General features: G+C 44.1%; 1 protein-coding gene and 1 non-coding gene across 5 annotated transcripts in view; both read left to right on the top strand.

The window, feature by feature from the left end:
- LOC118666732 lies at positions 1 to 107 on the top strand. Its single transcript, XR_004971059.1, has one exon. It is a non-coding gene; the product is annotated as a U6 spliceosomal RNA (small nuclear RNA).
- A 12,421-nt stretch (positions 108 to 12,528) lies between these two features.
- SNX10 (sorting nexin 10) overlaps positions 12,529 to 22,763 on the top strand; it is a 61,592-nt gene continuing 51,357 nt past the window's right edge. For 2 of the 4 annotated variants that reach the window (XM_036327820.1, XM_036327821.1), the window contains exon 1: positions 12,529 to 12,748. The gene's annotated coding sequence lies outside the window, so the exon portion shown is untranslated. Of the gene's footprint in view, positions 12,749 to 14,308; positions 14,392 to 22,763 lie in introns of those variants that run through there. The other 2 variants (XM_036327822.1, XM_036327828.1) reach the window with 2 other exon arrangements.

Below are 22,763 nucleotides of genomic sequence, written 5' to 3'. Positions count from 1 at the left end.
GTGCTCGCTTCAGCAGCACATGTACTAAAATTGGAACGATACAGAGAAGATTAGCATGGCCCCTGCACAAGGATGACACACAAATTCGTGAAGCGTTCCAGTATTTAAAAAAATAATAATTTAGCCCACACAATCTGCAATAGTCTCCCTTGTGCTTATCATTGTTTTCTGAACTGTTGATAATTTCTCCTATTGCTCCTCACTTGTCTAAAAACAAGTATATGTCTGTTGTAGCAAATATGCATTCCCTATTTAGTGTATGTATTCCAAGAAAAGTGGTCTGGATTGGTCCTATTTTGCTTTTTATTTTTCTTTTCTTAATAGTTTATTGATTTTTAGAGAGAGATAGAAAGGGAGAGGGAGAGAGAGAAACAATGATGTGAGAGCAAAACATCGACTGGCTGCCTCCTGTACGCACCCCACCCGGGATCAAGCCAGCAACCTGGTCATGTGCCCTGACCAGGAACTGAGCCAGCAACCAACTGTGCCACACCGGCCGGAAAGGAAAAGCAGTGAAAAGATATCAGAGATTATGAGTACATGTTCATTTTCAGGGATGAATTAAATCCATGGTGGAATTGCTACCATTCCTTCCAACAAACAGGATCAAATTAAAAATGGTACAATTACTATGAAAGAAGTACTGCCCATTTGCTGTTCTTGCTGGTACTGTTCTAGGTGTTGGACCCAAGTCTATTTCAGATAGACATATTTTTCTTCCTGTTTTTTTCAACCATTTGAAAATGTTAAAACCATTATTTGCTTTTGGGACACAGAAAGACAGGCAGATCTGGCCTGAAAGGCTGTAATTTGCCAATCCCTGATCTATGGGATTAAGTGATAGAGATAAACCTTCTCTAAAAGAATGGTTAAGCCTTAGCTGGTTTGGCTCAATAGACAGAGTGTCGGTCTGTGGACTGAAGTATCCCAGGTTCGATTCCAGTCAGGGGCACATGCCCGAGTTTCCGGCTTGATCTCCAGTAGGGGGCATGCAGGAGGCAGCCAATCGATGATTCTCATCATTGATGTTTCTGTCTTTCTCTCCCTCTACCTTCCTCTCTGAAATCAATAAAAATATTTTTTAAAAAAAGAATGATTAAGAATCTTTACCTTAGACTCAAACACAAAATTTCACTGTCCAGTCTCAGTCATGCCCTGCCATCCTGCGATCTCTCCCTTCATTTACTGACCTGCTCCATTTCTTACTGTCAGCGTAAGAAATATCCAAACCTGTTGATACTTTCTATAAGAGTTTATTTGAGCCAAAATTGACCACATATGGCAGGGGGAAAAGATCTCAAATGCTCCCAACAGTAACCATTTTGTATTTGAAACTAAGGAGCGAAGGTAAGGAAGATTACAGGAAGGCGGGAGAAAGCAAGGCAGGGATTAGATTACAGGCTAGTTAACAAGATTATGTGCTCACTTGAGGATGGTTTCGGTTTATTTAAAAGTTGTGCTAATCTAGATGCACAGAAACAATGGACCGGGTGTGCTTCAGGCAAAGATAAACCTTTCATTAAAAAGTTAAATGCCTGGGAAGTGACTACCTACCATGACCTGCCCAGTTAGGAATTTATGGTCAGGTCACCCTGTGAGATTACTTTCCATAGAAACCCACATTTCCTCCACATTACCTACTTCTTTCTGCCTTCAGCTACCCTCTACCTACTAATTTACATTTCCTCCAAAAAATAAATGTATGAGTTAGGCTCCCTGCCATGAGCTTCCTGTCTCTACCCCAGCATACCTCCCCTCACAGTATCATAACAGCAACTGCATTTGCCTGTCTTCCTCTGACAAGCTCCTAGGGAGCAGGGGCTGTGTCTTGTTCACTTTTTGAGCTTGAACAGGTGCCTGAACAGGCAACTGGTTGAGATTTTATTCATATCTTTGTGCATATGAATGACAAATTGCTTGAATTTACATCCACGTGCTTGCCAAGCCTAAGACCATTTTCACCTAAATTTATAGGCTCATTCTTTCCAATGTCCTTACCGGCCATTGACCAAAAGTACAACTCACTTCACAAACCAGACATTTCCAGCCCTAGACAGATGTAGTTCATGTAGGTATATTATTCCAAATAATATCTCTAGTATAACAGTACATCCAGATCACATAGTGTTACTGTTACTGGAACGCGGGTCTGGCCCTGAACAGGTGTGGGTTCTTGGTGTAGAAAAAATTTCACAACACGAGTCCAGGTGAATTTTAGGAGACGTTTACTAAAGCTGGGGACAGTGAAGCAAGGAAGGGCCTAGGATAACAGGAGGGGGACTAAGAAGTCAGAGAAAAGGGGGCCTTGGGGACAGGTTCAGGGGTTAGCCCTGTGTTACCTATTGAGGTTAGGGGCTGGGACCTTGGTTCTCCTCATCCATGCAGAAAAGATTTTAAGGCCAACAAAAATAAAATTAAAGACCAACCCAGTCAAGAGAGACAATGGCCCTTAACTCCTGGGTTATAGCACTTAAATGAGGGATTTTCTGGGTGGAAACTTTCATTTGCATTCAGGGATGATTGACAGAAAAAGGTTATATAACTATACTAGAGGCCTGGTGCACAAAAATTTGTGCACTGGCGGGGGAGGGAGGGTGGAGGGTGTCCCTCAGCCCCACTTGTGCCCTCTCACAGCCTGGGACCCCTCGCTAGATAACCACCTGCTGGCTTAGGCCTGTTCCTTGGGTGGAAGATGGCAATCCCGATCCCTTGGTGCCTGCCCCGCCTTCCTGGGTCGCGCACATGGCAGGGCCGATCTGGGGGTTGGGGCGCCGCCCCGGGTCAGGTTGCACATGGGACGCCTGGGCAGGCTGGCCGATCGCTGCTGCCCCGCCCGGCCGCCCCGGGTCTGGTTGCACACGGGATGCCCGGATGGAGGCCAGGCAGTGCCAGAAGCCAGACCACCCTTGCTGCTTGACACAGTCACTATAGGGAAGAAACATCTGCACAGCTTATGTTTCAAGGGACCTGGCGTATATGGCATATGGTTTGCTCCCCCTCTTAGCGCTATGTGTTTTAAACAGGACCACCTGTTGTTTCCCCAGGTTAGGGATTAACATGACTAAGGAAGAGAATAAATCAATAAATCCCCCTAGTGTTACAGAAATACCATGTACTACTTATGAAGAACTTGGACAAAGGCTGTTGGCAATAAATTTGGGACTTGTTGGTGTTGTAATGTACCCCACGAATCACAGGAGGATGCCTCAAGAAGTAGAATTAACGAGTCACATTTATTGCAATCGGGGACTATGAGGGGCCATTCCCCAAATCTCATAGTAATAAGATGGCTGCAAAACCAGACTTATATAAGCAAAGATCACAAAGGTATTGATTACATCCCAAGGTTTGGAATGAGGAACCTGGTTTGCAAAAAAAGCAGTTTACAGAAGCAGAAGCAGCATGTTATCTAAATTATAGTTTTGGGTCTCCGGATCACTGAATTGACAAAAATACATTATCTAGAGGCCTCGGGTCTGGAATGAGGAACCTGGTCAGACTTAAGCATGTTATCTAAATTACAGTTTTTTGGTCTCCGGAACACTGAGTCAACAGGGGACACGTTAACTGGAGCCCTCTGACCTTGGGATAACTGTGCTGTCCTTCCCAGGTAAAGGAAAATGTGCTTTCTAAGACCAGTATGACCACAACCAATGGGATATTCACAGTACAATCAATAGGGTAGTCAATTGAATGGGGTGATTTATATAATTCAGAAAATTATAATAACTTTTCTATTATTTTAGCAAACAAATAAGTACAGAAACCAAACAGCAGGGTTAAAGTTAAACTATAGTTTCTACCGGAGATGATTGCTACCATACTTCATTGGGCCCACATCCCCAGGGGTCTGCCCACCAGGGAAAGCACCAAAGCCTATACCCCTGGAGATCCACCGACACAGGGCAGTCCCAGGGAAGGCAAGCAGCGAGGCTGGGAGGACATAACCTTTACTGGGTAGGATAATCTCCTTCAGTCACTTCCTTGTAGCTTATCAGTAGAGCAGCGACCTTGGAATAGCCCTTGTAATGGAACACAGAGATTAACCTAGACAAGATTAAAATCAACAGAACTAGATAGAGACAGGATTTTTGTCAAAGGTCAGATAAGAAACAAGGAACTGTAGAAAGTTACCCAAAACATACCGTGATGTGATTATAGAGGCATGCTTATAGGATCAAATGGTATAAAGATAGATGTAACAGGACAATAAAAAAAAGAACCTTGCTATGCTGATCGACTGAATGCTGCCTCCATTTCCTTCATTCTTCTCCAATTCCGTCCACACCTTTGGGAACCCCTGGACCTGCTGGGGCTGGACCCCAACAGGGCAGGCTGGCCGATCGCTGCTGCACCGCCCAGCCGCCTCAGGTCACAGATAGCAGGCCTGGATGGTGGCAGGGCAGGCGGGATGGCGCTGTCCTGCCCTGCCAGCAGTATGCAAATTGGGCGCCATCTTTGTTGGCAGTTAATTTGCATATAGCTCTGATTAGCCAGTAGGAGGCGTAGTGAAGGTACGGTCAATTATCATGTTTGTCTATTATTAGATAGGATTTCTTCTGCGCATGCCCTTGCCCATAATGCATACAGAAAAACCCACAGGGGGAGGGAGAATGTCAAAACTGCAATGCAATTTTTATTATAATTAGGGCCCTAGAAAGGTCACACTGAGGTTTTCCTCTGAGCCTGCCTGCTGGCAGTCTGCTGGCTTCAGACCACAAAGAGGCGGTCTGAAGGCAATGCTGGTCCAACTCCTGTTCATGACCCCACCCCAGCCCGCTCATGTCTAACTTCCCACCTGACACCTGGATGAGCTGCCACTGCCCATTGCTGCCCTGGATGAAAGCCTCGTGGGGTCTCTTTGAGTTTAGGAGATGCATGCCTGTGGGTGAAGAAGAGAGGGAAGAGAAAGGCATGGGCCTGCCCTGGGAGGGAGAGCATGTCCTGGGGCCTTCTTTTGAGGGACTTTAAAGGTAGTGTGTGAAGGGGAGGTCTTATAGGAGGATCTCAATCTAGTACTCATCAGTTTTATGCTGATGTGCCAAAATGAGATTTATTCCCTTAACTTCATCTGTCTGTGGGTGTGGTTGGCCATTGGCACTATTGGATTTCTGCTACCTCCCTGAGAAGGGTGATTTAAGCTATTTACCCTCTGGTTGGGTAAGAGAAGTGTAAGCCATTTACTCTTGTCTTTTTTTTTAATCTTTTTTGTTGAAAGTATTACCTATGCCCCGTTTTTCCCCCATTGTCCTCTCCCACCCCAGTGTAAGCCATTTAAGTGTCCTTGGTTTAGAGATAGGATTTACTAGATGGCTGCATACTGCTTGTCTAATGGCCTCAGTTTCCCTATTCTGCTTGTCCTGGCTTACTAACCTGTCTCATTACTGTATCATAGCAACAAAGGAAACACTGGTGTGATTATTTCTTGACTCCATATCAATAATTTATAGCCCATTTGTTCCTACGTACAGAATTCCGTTGTTCAGGAAGAATCATCATCTCTACTAGTAAGTGTGGGATGGATGCCCAAGAAGATATAAAGAAATCCACTCTTCAAAAACAACAAATTGGGAAGGAGGAATGACAAATCACTTAAATTTACAGTATTTTAAAATTGTAGGTACACTAAGAGAAGCTTTTATTTAGGCATAGGCAGATTTAAGAGTAAGTTGTATAGCTACATTCTTATATGCATCAAATGCCCACGATCGTACGTGTGTTTCTTCTCTAATACACACTGGAGCATGTACCCATAGTAAAACAAAGACTCTAAGACAGTGGTTCTCAACCTGTGGGTCGCGACTCCTTTGGGGTCGAACGATTCTTTCACAGGGGTCACCTAAGACCATCGGAAAACACATATATAATTACATATTGTTTTTGTGATTAATCACTATGCTTTAATTATGTTCAATTTGTAACAATGAAAATACACCCTGCATATCAGATATTTACATTACGATTCATAACAGTAGCAAAATTACAGTTATGAAGTAGCAACGAAAATAATTTTATGGTTGGGAGTCACCACAACATGAGGAACTGTGTTAAAGGGTCGCAGCATTAGGAAGGTTGAGAACCACTGCTCTAAGAAAAAATGTCATAATTATTAAAATAAAGTTGGAAACCTTCAGGGGGAAAAAACATTTAATGTAAACACACACGCACCAGTAATCTCATAGGTAGAGAACTGGTGGAATTTTATATATGGTTAGTTACTTCAGTGGGGAAATAGAGAGCTGTCATGAAGTAACTAATACCAACAGTGCCTTGCATACCATGTCTAGATGACAGATAAGCACAACAGGAAATGTGGCAAAATGCCAATTAAATACCACTAAGAGAACAAGACAATTTACACTGCCCCCCCCCCCCCCCCCCCCGCCCCGCCAGCCATATATGCCTCTACAAACTACATAGGGCTTGGCAAACCATGGCTAAGTTTACAATTCCCAGAGTGACTGAGGAGATACTCATTGTCTAAAAATGAAATTGTGTTCCCCTGTTTCTACTGATCTTCAGGAGGCAAGCTGGTTGTAGAGGCAGGAAGTGTTCAGATGCTGTGGTAGTCAGTCAACCAAGAGGGCCCCCAAGGACTGCCTCTTGGTCTTCGTGCCCTTAAGTAGTTCTCTCCCAACTGTATCAGCCTTGGTCTGTGTGTCCAAAAGCATACAGTAGAAAAGATGGTAGGTCACCTCTAAGACAGGTTAGAAAAGATTGCAGCCTGTCTGGGTGCTCTGCATCCCCAACCCTGACTGCAGATCACTCGCTCTGGGGTAAGCAAGCTGCCATGCGGTGAGCAGTCCCATGGAAAGGCCTGTCTGCTGAGGAACTGACGTTTCCAGCCAACAGCCAGTGAGGAACCGAGAGGGCTGCCGGCAACCTCATGAGGTAGATTCTCTGGCCACAGTCGAGTCTGGAGATGATTGCAGCTCCAGCCAACAGCTTTACGGCAATGTCGTGAGAGACTCTCAGAACCACTGGTAAGCCACTCCGGGATCCTTGACTCTCAGAAACTGTGAGAGATAATAAATGCTTCTTGTTTTAAGCTGCTAGTTTTACAGCAATTTGTTATGCAGCAATAGATACTAATACAAATGCCTTTCTTGTCTTTCACACAGAATGTTCTTAGAAAACTGAATGGAACTGCCCTAGCTGGTGTGACCTCAGTTGTTTGGGCATTGTCCCGGGCACTTAGAGGCTGCCAGTTAGATCCCAGGTCAGGCAGGGATTGGTGTTTTGCTCTCACATCGAAGTTTCTCTCTCTTTCTCCCTCTGCCTTTTTCCTCTCTCTAAAAATCAGTTTTAAAAAAATTAAAAAGCAAAAACACTGGATGAAACTAGTTTTGTTAATCTAAATCTAATTTTGCTCATATAAATAGTAGCCCTCTGTATTATCTTCTCTTTTGTGTTATTTTTTCATTGAGTATGTCTTGAAGATCTTTCAACATCAATACACATAGACTTCCTTCATTCTTTGATTTGATGCACAGTATTCTATGCCATGGATATATTATGGATTATTTAAACACTAAAGGCCTGGTGCATGAATTCGTGCACAGATGGGGTCCCTCGGCCTGGCTGGTGATTGAGGCCTATGGGGGGGCCAGCCGGCTGGGGGGGGGGGGAGGGACTGTGGGAGGTTGACTGTGGGAGCACACTGACCACCATGGGGCAGCTCCCGCATTGAGCGTCTGCCCCTTGGTGGTCAGGGTGCATCATAGCAACTGGTCGACTGGTCGTTAGGCTCGTTACGGTCGTTTGGTCGCTTAGGCTTTTATATAGACTCCCATATTGGTGGACATTGAACTTGCTTCCAGTTTTTTGCTGTTACAAACAATGCTGCAGTGCCCATCCTTGTACATACATGTCCCCGGGCACATATGTAAGGGTTTCTGTAGGAGACATACTGAGAAGTGGTATTGCTAACTTATAGGATACACACAATTTTAGTTTTGATAAGACAATACCACATTGGTCTCCAAAATTGCTTCTTGAGTTTATACTCTCATGAACAGAGCATGAAAATACCTGTAGTCAACATGAGATACTGCCAATTAAAAATTATCGACTACGCTAAGGCATGGATTCTCCTTTCATGCCTTATTAGCTCTTGGTAATTCCTGTTTTGTGAATTGTCTGTTCGTATCTTTAGTGTTTGTCTCTCACTTTGATTACATATTTTTGAAGGCACTCTATAATATTTGAAAGGCTCAGAAGGATTTAGAGTACCCACTAAATGTATCCTTTTAGAGATATTTTGTACGTATATTTTTTTTAAAAAAACCCACACATTTGGTGTCAGAAGTGTTAAGAGTATGGTAGCAGTGTGAGAGTAAAGGAGCTTTTTCTTATACAGATGTGCAAAGACAACTGAACACACCGCATGCTGTGTGGCAGTAACTCCCATAATAGACATGTTAGCACTTATTGTCACTATTGGTCTTCTTACCAGCATTCTCTATTTGTGATAGAGCATGAGGATGTGTTAGATATCCCAGTGCTTCATCTTCTCCCCCTATTTTAAAATTTGTTTTTGTTAAATGAATTGGGGTAGCATTGGTTAATAGCATTATATAAATTTCAGGCGTACAACTTTATAGCACGACATCTGTATACTCTGTTGTGTGCTCACCACCCAAAGTATAGCCTCCAGCCCTTCATCTTTGAAACAAAAAAATTCAACTATTCTCTTTCAAACTTCTGAATGGCTTAGACTGAGGAACATCTTCAACTATTTACAAATGTTAGAAAGACTTCTAGGAGTAGATTAGACTTTTCTCAATATTGAGCCATCAGATAGAGAAATAAATCGGATGTTGGCCCTAATAGGACATTCGAACAATCATTAACAAACCTCTGGCTTCAAATGTGGGTGTTCAAGAAAGCAGCTTCCGGTGGCCATGGATTTCTTTATGATAAACAAAATCAAAATCTTCAAGTGTATAGTAATAAAGTACGGTTTCTATTTTATAAATGGGGTTAACTTAAAGAAAGGATCCCATTGTTAAAAACATTTGAAAACCACTAAATCAAACCACTGTGAAGAGGTGACTGCAGGATTCTGAGAGTCAGAGTTTGGCAGGAGGATGGAAAGCAGGTGAGTAACACCAAGATCTGCCCACATGAAATGTGTGTGACTTGCACCTGAGTGGACCAGGGGAAGGGAGCAGGTCAAAGGCAGCGCCAAAGTTAGTAGGTCTGGAGTGTTAACTGTGAGAACAGTAGTCCACTAACAACAGTAAAGAAGACAGAGGGGTGGGAAGATAGATGAGAAGTCTGCACCCCTTTATCTTACAAACAGGTAACCAGGCTCAGAACTTTTTTCTAGTCTTTCTTTGGGGAGGGCTGCATAAGAGGTATTTTGAAAAAACACATTAGTTTGATAATCAAGAATGGTTATTTTTATCCACATTAATCTGTATGTCTTTATACTTTTAAAAATATTTTTATTTTTATTGATTTCAGAGAGGAAGGGAGAGGGCGGAGAGAGATAGAAACATCAATGATGAGAGAGAATAATTGATCAGCTGCCTCCTGCATGCCCCCTACTGGGCATAGAGCCCATAACGCAGGTATGTGCCCTTGACCGGAATCGAACCCGGGACCCTTCAGTCCACAGGCTGATGCTCTATCCACTGAGCCAAACCAGCCAGAGCTGTCTTTATACTCTTGAAAAAAGATTATATTTGTAATGACCAGAAATCAAAATCCAACTTATTTGTCACTTGTTTAATTTTTTTGCTCACTTTTCATTATTGTTTTAATGAATAATAAAAACCATCTTCTGTATATTATGAGTATCTGCCATGGCAATGTTTCTCAAGAAGGCAGGACCATTCAGGTAAATTTAGAGTTTTAAATGTAACATGTCAGTTAATTATAATTTCCGATCACTGAGTCCAGACAACTTTCATTTTTACTGTCTGGGGATTTTGCAATTTTCCTAGGAGATGGAGGAAGGACTCAGTGTCTTTTTAATGACTTATGAGTTAGAGGCAGGGAATGGAGGTGGCTTTCCTTAATATGTCTAAGAGCACTTAGCTTTAGATGGAAGATTAGAAAAGAGGATCAAGGTATAAAAACAGTTACAATAACAAAGTTATAATCATAACAAAAAAATCTGTCAAGCACTTACTATGCACTCAGCACAGTTCCAAGAGCTTCACCTGAGTTATTTCTCTTAATCCCCACAACAACCCTATGAGGCTAGTGCTGCTATCATTATCGTCCCATTTTTCAGGTGGGAAAATGAGGCCCAGAGAGTTTGTTATTTTCCCAGGATCACAGAGTGAGAGGTGGTGAAGCTTGGGTTTGAACCCAGTAAATGTAGAAGTCACTTGTTGAGGCAGGATTTGGACAGGTAAAATAATTTCTTGCCCAGCCGGCATGGCTCAGTGGTTGACCTATGAACCAGGAGGTCAGGGTTGGATTCCCGGTCAGGGCACATGCCTGGGTTTTGGGATCAATCCCTAGTGCAGGGCATGCAGGAGGCAGCTGATCAATGATTCTCTCTCATCATTGATGTTTCTCTCTCTCTCTCTCTCTCTCTCTCTCTCTCTCTCTCTCTCTCTCTTCCTCTCTGAAATCAATCAAAATATAATTAAAAAATAATTTCTTAAGGACAATTGTATGGTGATTTCATTAACAAACTAGGATTTCTTAAGCGCCACACAGTCCCAGTTTACTTGCTTACTGATAGTGTAACAAAAAGTCGCAACCTAAAAAAGGTAGCAGTGGCCTAGCTCAGGTGACTGGATTCAGGTTCAATTACAATTGTTAAGCCAGAAACACTACCCACCCAGCTGCTACACTGATGGAATGGGTTTAAACAATCCATTATTGCTTCATTCTGTTTTGAATTCTTTTCATATTCTTCTTTTCCTTAGGGCCATAATTCTAACATATTCAAATGATCTCTGATAGACTTGCCAAAGGTTTTTGCTGCTCTGTCCACAGTTGTAAGGTTGTGTTCTTGACCACAATAAGTTCAAAAAGTTTTAAATTTTGCAAAATCTCTTAGGTAGGACCTTAGACACACGCTGCATTTTGTTTTCCAGTCAAAATGCTTTTCTTTGTGGAGCATAGAGACAAGAATTTGAAAAACAGACTTTAATTTTATTTTCAAAAGTGATTATGTTTACATTCACTTGTGTGTTATGACTTGGGTGCAATTTTAGGAAAATAAATACCTGATTCATATTTCAGCGATGCGAGTTCAGGATCCAAGAACCTAAGACATAATATTGCAGGTTTCGGAGTTTTGTTATGCAAAATCAATTTGGGTGTGGAGGGCAGCCAGGTACATTTTCAGTTGGGCCTGGAGTGGCCCTGAATGATAATCAGCAGCCAGCCATATTTTAAGGAGGAAATTCATGCTTGAAAAATGAAATATTAGGCTATGTTTATTATTCTGCCACATAGTCACCAATTAGCAATTTCAGTGATTACAGTTATAAATCGCTTAAAGATGAAAATACATTCTGATAAATGTGTCATTATATTATTTCATCGTTGTGCAAATGTCATAGTGTACAAACCTAGATGGTAAAATCTACTACACATCTGGGCTATATGATGTATCCTATGGCTCCAAGGTTACAAGCCTGTATTGCATGTTACTGTACAAAACAACAGGAGATTATATCCAGCACAAGATAAAATGATGCAATCGGATGTATGAGGCTGCTGCAGGCAATACGGCATAGTTTTACAGCATACTTTAAAAAAATATATATAGGTATTTCTTGATTTCAGAGAGGAAGGGAGAGGAAGAGAGAGATAGAAACATCAGTGATAAGAGAGAATCATTATCGCTGCCTCCTGCACGCCCCACACTGGGGACTACTAGCCAGTAACCCCCCAGCATGTGCCCTGACCAGGAGTTGAACCGGTGACCTCCTGATTCACGGAAACGCTCAACCACTGAGCCACGCCAGCCGGGCAGCAAACTTTTTTTTTTTTTTAATTAAAGTAAAAAGAGCGCATTCTAAAATAATGGTAAAGGGTATATATACTAAATACGTAAACTAGTAACATAGTCATTTATTTTCCATGCAAACAAGTGGTCAGACGCAGCCCAAGGTACCATTTGGGAAATGATTGACAGATCTCATTTTTTTTCCTCCAAAAGTTTTATTATGAAAGGTCTTAAACATATGGAAAAGTTGAAAGACTATGGTACACTCCCGTATGCCCTCCACCTAGATCCCACGGTTAGCGTTCTATCCTTTTTGTTTATCACATAGTCTACTCATCCCTCTCCCCATTCATCAATCCTTCCCCTAAGTAAGGGACGAGGGTAGCAAGCTCCCGGTGGCTATCCAGTGTGATTCCGAAGGGTGCCATTGCACACCCGCAGCTTCAGCAACCCCGCCTGCCGGAGCATTTCCTCTCGTCTGACTCCAGGGGCCCGGGAGGCAGAATCCAGGCTCCGGCGCGCCGGCGCCCCCCCGCGGCTGCACCGCTCGCCGCAGCCCAGCGGGCCGCGGGGCCGCCTGGTCCCCCGCGGGCGGGCGGGAGGGCGGAGCGCAGCCGGCGACGCGGAGCCGCACCTGGTCTGGGCGGCGCGGGGCCGCGGCCCGGACAGCGGAAGCCAGTGGCCAGGCGGCGGGGCTGCGCGCGGGCGCGGGGAGCGCGGGGCTGCGCTCGCGTGCGCTCCTGCCTTTCGCCGCCGCTGCCGCGCCTTTGAGTCAGCAAACTCCGCTGCGCGCCGGCCTCCCCGCGCGGCCGTCTGGAGCCGCCGCGGGTAAGTGACAGGGCACCTGCCGGGGGCCTCGCCAGCGCCGCCGCCGCCGGGGTTGGGACCACAGCCGGGGGGCGAGTCGACCGCCCTCGCCTTTCCAGAGGCGTGGGCCCTTCCCGGTGCGCCAGGTGCCGCTCCCCGCGGGCTGGGAAGGGTTTGGGTCTCCTGGGTTTGGAGCGGGGAGCAGCCTGCTCCCCAGCTGAGCTGTGCGGGGGGGGAGGGGGGGTGGTGGTGGCGGGGGAGGTGAGGAGGGGGAGGAAGACGCGGTGGTCCGCCGGGGGAGGGCGCGGGAGGCAGGACCCAGGGCTTCTCCCCTAGAAGAGAGGGTGGGGCAGAGCTGCAAACCTGGATGCCAGATGAAGTGCTGTGGCACCTTGCACCAGGCCGGGGTGGGTGGGTATTATTTTAATTCATGAAAGGGAAGCTTTGGGTTTGGGCATTGGGAAGGATAGCAGGCTTGGTTTTTGTTTTTGTCTCCCCCCCCCCCGCCCCCCATGGGATTGTAGGATTGAGAGAATCCACATTGACTCCGAGTACCAGGTTTGGTGCCTCCGGAGAGCAACAGCCTGGTTTGCAGTTCTGATGCCTCATGCTTATGTTAAGGTTAGGCACAGGTTGTTGAGGGGAGCGGTCACGGGATTCAGAGCAACATGGGGCTTGAAAGTGTTTTTTTCAAAAAATTCAACCGAGTACATTTTAAAGATACTGACTTTATTCAGTGATTCATGAATCGGACAGGTAGCAGATAGAAAGGTGCTCCCAGGAGCCGTACAAGATGGAAGACTTTCATAGGCACAAGGGAGCGGACCTGGAAGTGATGCCAGCAAACATGGGATTGGTTGTGGGAGGTCACCTTCCTTAGGGGAAGGCAGGGGTCTGTCCAGCAGGTTACCTCACCAGTGCTGACCAGGTAATTGCAGATTGACTGATTAAAGGTTTTACTCCTTCCTGGTAGAGGCTGGACGGTAATTAAATTAGGAATTATCTTGGTTTGGTGATGTGAAGCTTAGCCTAAGTGACTCCATTTGGGGCCTGTTGTCTCTTTCTTTCACAAAATGAAGGGCTTTTATTTGGGCAAGACATGTTTACATGTAAGACTCACGGAATTCGAAAGTTAGAGCAGGCAGGAGATTTCATGTGATTTCATTCTAACCTTTCCTTTTAAGAAGGGGTAAAGAAGGCCCTGGGAGGGCAGTCATTCAGCCAGACCCGAGTAGAACAGGCTAGATTCCCATGGGCTGCTGACTCCTGCTGCGGGGTTCTCCCCACTTGGGGGCGAGGGGTAGGTGTAAAGGTGGGGTGTATAAACTCCCTTTATTCCCCTGGGTCAGAGGGGGTAATGTGGGTGCCACTAGTGAGGACTGACTTCTCCATCCATTGACCAAGCTTAGCTGGGTCTCCTCAGTCTGAGAATAGAGATGAAGTGAGGTGCTCCTGCTACTTCTGCCATTACTTCCAATGATGCCTGTTCCTAAGGCTTTTCTTTCTTTCTTTTTTTTTTGAAGGCATGGGCTGTTTTGAATAAAGAAATAAATATAGGAAGATGTGAAGTCATGTGATTAGCACTGACTTGTATTTTACCGGATCATGCTGTTTCTTCTGCCCGTCTGTTTTCTCCTCATTGTCGAGGTTACTGTTTCACTGAGGTGAGGAAAGCGGTGTTGGAAGAGTGGGGACTGGTTCGGGTGACACTGCTCCTCACCAGGAACCTCTCTCCTCCCCCCTTTTATTGAATTTATTGGAGTGACAGCCAGGGCTCTCTTGACTGACACTCTCCACTTCTCCCCCCCCCACGATGGGCTGTGGTTCGAACTTCTCTTGTTTTACTTGTGGGAAGGCTTCCTGGAGCTTGGTATCTGGAAAATGGAAATAAGCACCTTCATTCTTTTTCCAAATAAAAGCGTCTGAATTAAAGACTAACATTTGTGTTCTATAGCAGCAGTGGGACGTGACTTTTGGACACTCTTGATATCTTTCCTCAGTCTTAAGATTTCTACTTTCGTTTTTGAAGGGTTCACTTGGTTAGTTAGGTAAGCTATTTTGAGAAATGGCTTTTTATTTATTTACTTTTGTTTATTTTGGGGGCTGTGGTTTAACAACCACTTGTGAAGGGCTTAGAACTGGCCGAGAGCAAGGTCCTACCTTGCAATCTTTCATTTCTTTTCTATTTATTTATTTAAAAATATTTTTATTTTGATTTATTTTTTAAATTAAATCTTTATTGTTCAGATTATTACAGTTGTTCCTCTTTTTTTCCCCCTCCATAGCTCTCCTCTACCCAGTTCCCACCCCACCCTCTGCCCTTACCCTTCCCACTGTCCTCATCCTAGGTGTACAATTTTTGTCCAGTCTCTTCCTGCACCCCCACACCCCTTCCCCCACAAGAATTGTCAGTCCACTCCCTTTCCATGCCCCTGGTTGTATTATATTCACCAGTTTACTCTGTTCATCAGATTTTTTATTCACTTGATTTTTTTTTTTTTAGTTTTATTGCTTAAAGTATTACAAAGGGTATTACATATGTTTCCTTTTTTCCCCTTGATTTTAATTTTATTTATTTATTTTTATTTTTTTGATTAAATCTTTTTTTTAAATTAAATCTTTATTGTTCAGATTATTACATTTGTTCCTCTTTTTTTTTCCCCCCATAACTCCCCTCCTCCCAGTTCCCGCCCCACCCTCCGCCCTCACTCCCCACCCACTGTCCTCATCCATAGGTGCACGATTTTTGTCCAGTCTCTTCCCGCATCTCCCACACCCCTTTCCCCCCCAGGAATAGTCAGTCCATTCCCTTTCTATGTCCCTGATTCTATTATAATCAACAGTTCTTTCTGTTCATCAGATTATTTATTCACTTGATTCTTAGATTCACTTGTTGATAGATGCATATTTGTTGTTCATAATTTGTATCTTTACCTTTTTCTTCCTCTTCCTCTTCTTAAAGGATACCTTTCAGCATTTCATATAATCCTGGTTTGGTGGTGATGAACTCCTTTAGCTTTTCCTTATCTGTGAAGCTCTTTATCTGACCTTCAATTCTGAATGATAGCTTTGCTGGATAAAGTAATCTTGGTTGTAGGTTCTTGGTATTCATCACTTTGAATATTTCTTGCCACTCCCTTCTGGCCTGCAAAGTTTCTGTTGAGAAATCAGCTGACAGTCGTATGGGTATTCCCTTGTAGGTAACTGAGTTTCTGTCTCTTGCTGTTTTTAAGATTCTCTCTTTATCTTTTGCTCTTGGCATTTTAATTATGATGTGTCTTGGTGTGGTCCTCTTTGGATTCCTTTTGTTTGGGGTTCTCCGCGCTTCTTGGACCTGTAAGTCCATTTCTTTCACCAGGTGGGGGAAGTTTTCTGTCATTATTTCTTCAAATAGGTTTTCAATATCTTGCTCTCATCTTCTGGCACCCCTATAATTCTGATGTTGGTACGCTTGAAGCTGTCCCAGAGGCTCCTTACACTATCCTCGCATTTTTGGATTCTTTTTTCATTCCGCCCCTCCGGTTGGGTGTTTTTTGCTTCCTCGCATTTCAAATCATTGACTTGATTCTTGCGCTCCTCTGGTCTGCTGTTGGGAGTCTGTATAATATTTGTTATTTCAGTCCGTGTATGCTTAATTTCTAGTTGGTTCCCCAATATAAGATCGAGGGTCTCATTAGTTTTCTTGTAGATCTCATTAAGTTTATCGGCGGCTTCTAAACAGTTCTTGAGAGACCTTAAAAGTGTGGTTCTGAACTCTATATCTTCCATTGACAATTTTGTCCTGTTTCTTTGTCTCCGCATTTTGTTATGCTTCCTTGGTGCACCCCCTAGTGGTCTTTGTTCGCAGTCTTATAGTTAAATCTTGATCGTTGTAGCTAATTCCAGGGAGGGTTTGACCTCCAGGCCAAGTGGCTATGAGAATCAGCTGTGTCAGCAGTGAGAGAACTTCTGTCCTCTAGGGAGGTGCTAATCTAGCCTTTGCCTGAGGCTATCCGGCAAATGCCTCAGTGCAGGGCTTGGGCGGGGTGGGTCGAACAGGATCAACAGGGTGGGCCAGAGAGAGCAGTTATGGCGGCTCTCAGTCCCGTCCCCAGGGGCTCTGCCTCTCTGAGTCCCAGCACCCGCTGCAAAGCTCAGAGAGAAAGCTGCACTCGCTCTGACCGAAGCCAGACAGTCCTGCTTCTCCCGTTTGAGTCTGGGTCCCTAAAGACTCGCCCGGATCTGGAGCTCAGAGTCTGCGACTCCCTCCCGATTGAAAACGCCAACCGCGCCCTCCGCCGCCAGCCCGCTCCACGCACTCCGCACCTCAGAATTTGACTTCAGCACTGCGCCTCCTCTGAGTGTCCGTATGCGTTTCTCTTTCCTCCTAGTTGTAGGACTTCCACTCAGCCAGCGTTCCTGTGGTTCTGGGTGATGTCCCTTCCGTTTTTTGGTTTCACTTTTGAAGTAGTTGTTCAAAGCAGCAAACTCCAGCGTTAACCTATGCCGCCATCTTGGTTCCTCCTGATTAAATCTTTATTGTTCAGATTATTACAGTTGTTCCTCTTTTTCCCCCCATAGCTCCCCTCCACCCGGTTCCCATGCCACCCTCCACCCTCACCCCCGCCCCCCCCCACTGTCCTCATGCATAGGTGCACGATTTTTGTCTAGTCTCTTCCCACATCCCCCACACCCCTTTCCCCCGAAAGAATAGTCAGCCCTTTCTATGCCCCTGATTCTATTATAATCACCAGTTTATTCTGTTCATCAGATTATTTATTCACTTGATTTTTAGATTCACTTGTTGATAGATGTGTATTTGTTGTTCATAATTTGTATCTTTACCTTTTTCTTCTTCCTCTTCTCAAAGGATACCTTTCAGCATTTCATATAATCCTGGTTTGGTGGTGATGAACTCCTTTAGCTTTTCCTTATCTGTGAAGCTCTTTATCTGATCTTTAATTCTGAATGATAGCTTTGCTGGATAAAGTAATTTTGGTTGTAGGTTCTTGGCATTCATCACTTTGAATATTTCTTGCCACTCCCTTCTGGCCTGCAAAGTTTCTGTTGAGAAATCAGCTGACAGTCCTATGGGTACTCCCTTGTAGGTAACTGACTGTCTTTCTCTTGCTGCTTTTAGGATTCTCTCTTTGTCTTTTGCTCTTGGCATTTTAATTATGATGTGTCTTGGTGTGGTCCTCTTTGGATTCCTTTTGTTTGGGGTTCTCTGCTTCCTGGACTTGTAAGTCTATTTCTTTCACCAGGTAGGGGAAGTTTTCTGTCATTATTTCTTCAATTAGGTTTTCAATATCTTGCTCTCTCTCATCTTCTGGCACCCCTATAATTCGGATGTTGGTACACTTGAAGTTGTCCCAGAGGCTCCTTACACTATCTTCATATTTTTAGATTCTTTTTTCTTTTTGCTTTTCTGGTTGGGTGTTTTTTGCTTCTTCGTATTTCAGATCTTTGACTTGATTCTTGGGATCCTCTGGTCTGCTGTTGGATCTCTGTATAATATTCTTTATTTCAGTCAGTGTATGCTTAATTTCTAGTTGGTGTTTTTTCATATCCTCCAGGGTCTCACTAAATTTATTGGCGGTTTCTAGAAAATTCTTGAAAAACCTTATAACCGTGGTTTTGAACTCTATATCCAGTAGTTTGCTTTCCTCCATTTCTGTCATTTGTGACCTGTTTCTTTGTCTCTGCATTTTGGCTGCTTCCCTGTGTTGGTAGAGTGGCTTTCTGTGCTAGGTGTCCTATAAGGTCCAGTGGCTCAGCCTCCCCAATTACCTGAGGTGGACACTCTTGGTGCACCCCTTTGTGGGCTTTGTGCACAGTCTTGTCGTAGTTAAGCCTTGATTGTTGTAGGTATCACTGGGAGGAATTGATCTCCAGGCCAGTTGGCTGTGAGAATCAGCTGTGTCTGCAGTGGGAGAACTTCTGAGCTGGAGACACCCTTCTGGGGCAAGACTTGCTTCAGTGGGGCTTTGGTGCTCACTGAGTCTACCCCCTGAGTGTGTCCCTTTTGGATCTGAGGAGTTGTAATCTGGATGGTCCCACTCTGACCACTGGGTACACTGGCTCTTGGATCTAAGGAGGTGCTAATTTAGCCTCTTCCTGAGGCTACCCAGCAGGAGCTATGAAGAGATCTGCAGATTCTCCTTCCTTGTTTGGGGTTTGGAGGTGCCCAGATGAGGCCCAGCTGTGAAGCAATGCAAGCTGCTGTGGGGCCTTGGGCCTTCTCTTGGAAGTTCTGGGTCTGTTTGGCCCAGCTGCAGTTTGTTAGGTAATTTTCAGATTGCAAAGGGCCAGGGCATTCATATGCAAAAGCCTCTGCCCCAGCTTGGGTGGGGTGGGGTCTCAGGGAATCAACAGGGCGGAGCAAACAGCTATGGCTGATCCTCAGCCATGCCCTAAGAGTCCCTGCGTGTCAGTGTCCCTAGGTAATCGCTGCAAGCACACCTTTGAGAGAAAGCCGCCCTCGAGTTCCGAGTTCTGCCCACTGCCAGACAGTCCAGTTTCTCCCTGTATGAGTCTGGGTCCCCAGAGGCTTCCCGGAACTGGAGTTCAGAGCATTCGGGGGCTTGTGACTCCCTCCCGATTTAAAAAGACAGCCGCGTCCTCAGTTGCCAGCCCTTTCTGCGTGCGCCTTCGTACCTCTGCACTTGACTTCCGCAGCTCCTCTGAGTCTCAGTGTGCTTTTCTCTTTCCTTCTAGTTGTAGAGCTTCCACTCAGCCTGCCTTCCTGTAGTTCTGGATGATGTCCGTTTTGTCTTTTCGTTGTATTTTTGAAGTTGTTGTGGGAGGCAGCAATTTCTGGTATTTACCAATGCCGCCATCTTGGTTTCTCCTAAAAATCTTTTTATTGATTTCAGTGAGGAAGGGAGAGGGAGAAGGAGAAGGAGAAAGAGAGAGAGAGAGAGAGAAATATCACTGATGAGAGTGAATCATTGATCGGCTGCCTCCTGCAGGCCCCCACTGGGAATCGAGCCTGCAACCTGGGCATGTGCCCTTGACCACGAATTGAACCTGGGACCCTTCAGTCCATAGGTGACACACTATCCACTGAGCCAAAGCAGGTAGGGCTCCATTGCCCTTTTTTTTTTATTAGATTGTTTATCTTCCTTTTGTTAAGCTGTATGAGTTCCCTATAAATTTTGAAGATTAGCCCCTTATTGGATATAACATTAGCAAATATGTTCTCCCATGCAGTGGGCTTTATTATTGTTTTGTTGATGGTTTCTTTTGCTGTGCAGAAGCTTTTTATTTTGATGTAGTCCCATTTGTTTATTTTCTCCTTAATTTCTATTGTCCTAGGAGCTGTATTGGTAAAGATATTGCTATGACATATGTCTGATATTTTGCTGCCTGTGGGTTCTTCTAAGATTTTTATGGTTTCCAGTCTTACGTTTAAGTCCTTTATCCATTTTGAGTTTATTTTTGTGTATGGTGTAAGTTGGTGGTCTAGTTTCACTTTTTTGCACGTATCTGACCAATTTTCCCAACACCATTTATTGAAGACACTGTCTTGACTCCATTATATGCTCTTGCCTCCTTTGTCAAATATTAATTGAGCATGCTCTGTTATTTTTAAAAGCTTGTGGTAGGGTAGGCTCTCTGGAGCATGCCCATGCCTTTCTTCCCCAGGCCTATATCTTTACCTTTACCTTTCTTCCCTAAGTTTTTTTAAAAAATTATTTGTATTGCTTTTTAGAGAGAGAAGAAGGGGGGAGGGAAGAGAGAGAGAGAGAGAGATGAGAGCAACACATTGATTGATCGGATGTCTCCGCATGCTTCCTAGTGGGGATTGAGCCTGAAACCTGGGCATGTGCCCGGACAGGAATCGAACCTGGTAACCTTTCAGTGCACAGGACGACGCCTAACCAACTAAGCCACACAGACTAGGGCTCTCTCTAAGTTCTAAGGGCCCCCATGAGACTTGCAGCCAGGGAGCAGTGGGCAGCAGCCAGCTTGTCCTGGACTTACCCCCCTGACCTTGTCTCCAGGGCCCCCTTTTCTCTGACTTTTCAGTGAGCTAAAGCAGCCCTCCTTGGCTCACTCCTTTCCTATAGCATTTCTAGGGAGCCAAAGCAGAGCACTGCCTGGCTCTCTCCTGATACTTCTGCCCTAAGTCCTTCCTCTGTCTCACCGTCTTCAGCTGAAATACAAATATTCTCAAAATAAAAAATAAAGCCCTGTCCGGTTTGGCTCAGTGGATAGAGCGTCGGCCTTCGGACTAAAGGGTCCCAGGTTCAATTCCGGTCAAGGGCATGTACCTTGGTTGCGGGCACATCCTCAGTAGGGAGTGTGTAGGAGGCAGCTGATCGATGTTTCTCTCTCATTGATGTTTCTAACTCTCTATCCCTCTCCCTTCCTCTCCATAAAAAATCAATAAAATACATTAAAAAAATAAAAAATAAAATAAAGCTAGTGGCAGGGCTCAGACATAGGCTTTAGGGAGTCTGTGAACCCCGTGAAAATGTATGATTTCATACCCATGTGCAAAAGTGCATTATTCTTGGAGAGAAGCCACAGATTCTTAAAGGGTCACCCATGGTGGAAAGAAAAGTTAGTAATGACTATTCTAATGTCATTTTTTGTATGTATGTATGTATTTATTTATTATTAAATTTATTGGGGTGACATTGGTTAACAGGATCATGTAGGTTTCCAGTGTACAGTTCCATTATACAAAATCTATAAAAGCAATAATAATAATAATAATAATAATACAAAATCTATAAAAGCAATAATAATAACAACAACAACAACAACAACAACAATAAAACCCCCAAAAATCTGTGTATTGCACTGTGTGCCCATCACCCAAAGAGGTTTCTCTTCTTTTTATTTATCTTATTTTTTCTTTTTATTTACTTTTTTAATAACCTAATTTTTTTTTTTTTTCGAGGCAGCTCTGCCTCTGTATCTATTTTTGTTCATAAGTTTATAATGGTCTTTATTATCCATGAATGAGTGAGATCATGTGGTATTTTTCCTTCATTGACTGGCTTATTTCACTTAGCATAATGCTCTCCAGTTCCATCCATGCCATTGCAAATGGTAAGAGTTCCTTCTTTTTTTACAGCAGCATAGTATTCCATTGTGTAGATGTACCACAGTTTTCTAATCCATTCATCTACTGATGGGCACTTAGGCTGTTTCCAGATCTTAGCTATGGTGAATTGTGCTGCTATGAACATAGGGGTGCATATATCCTTTCTGATTGGTGTTTCTGGTTTCTTGGGATATATTCCTAGAAGTGGGATCACAGGGTCAAATGGGAGTTCCATTTTTAGTTTTTTGCCTAATTTTTTAAATGAGGCAACTGAAGCCTAAAGAAGAGGCAGAATAACGTAATCTGATGTGCAGTTAGTTAGAAGTAGGACGGGGACTAAAACTCAGGCCTCCAGACCTCCAGGTGAACAAGTGGTGCCAGGTGAATCAACTATGAAATGTCAGAAGGCTCCCGGCTCTGCGCCGGGCGGCAACACCGTGCGGGAGGCCAGCACAGAGGGAGCGCCTATCAAAATACAGCATCCTCTGGCTTGACAATGACATCTTGCTAGCTGAACCAGTTTACTGTGATTTAGGATGAGAATCTACAACTCTGAAAGATCTGAGCCGGCGTGTTAAAAAACTGGGGAGAAGACGGAAAGATTCAGACCACGAGGAGCGTATTCAGGCCTCTTGGTAGAACCATAGGGTTGGAAAGTTTTTGGTGAGAGATTTGTAAATTCAAATAAAATTCCATGGAGTCTAAAATTTCTCTGTTTGTGAATCACTGGGAAAAAGGCCACCTCCAGGCCAGAGATTGATGCTCTAATGACTAAATAAGACTAATAGGTTGTGAGACCTTTAAGTGTTAGTTTAGGCTAGCCTTTCAACTTCATTTGATTTTTACAAACGGATCAAATTCGCCTGGAAAAATAGATCTGTACTAATAGGCAGTACATTTTTTAATGTATTGTTCAGCCAGACATCAAAATATGTCATGTAGGACCAGGAATAGGAAGTCCAGAACAGTTCTATTGTAAAGGTAGGAATTGAGTGTATG

Source organism: Myotis myotis, unplaced genomic scaffold (assembly GCF_014108235.1).
Source record: "Myotis myotis isolate mMyoMyo1 unplaced genomic scaffold, mMyoMyo1.p scaffold_m19_p_11, whole genome shotgun sequence".
In the NCBI taxonomy this organism is placed as follows: Eukaryota; Metazoa; Chordata; class Mammalia; order Chiroptera; family Vespertilionidae; genus Myotis; species Myotis myotis.
The sequence above is the reverse complement of the archived record's forward strand: the minus strand, read 5'-3'. Positions and strand labels throughout refer to the sequence as shown.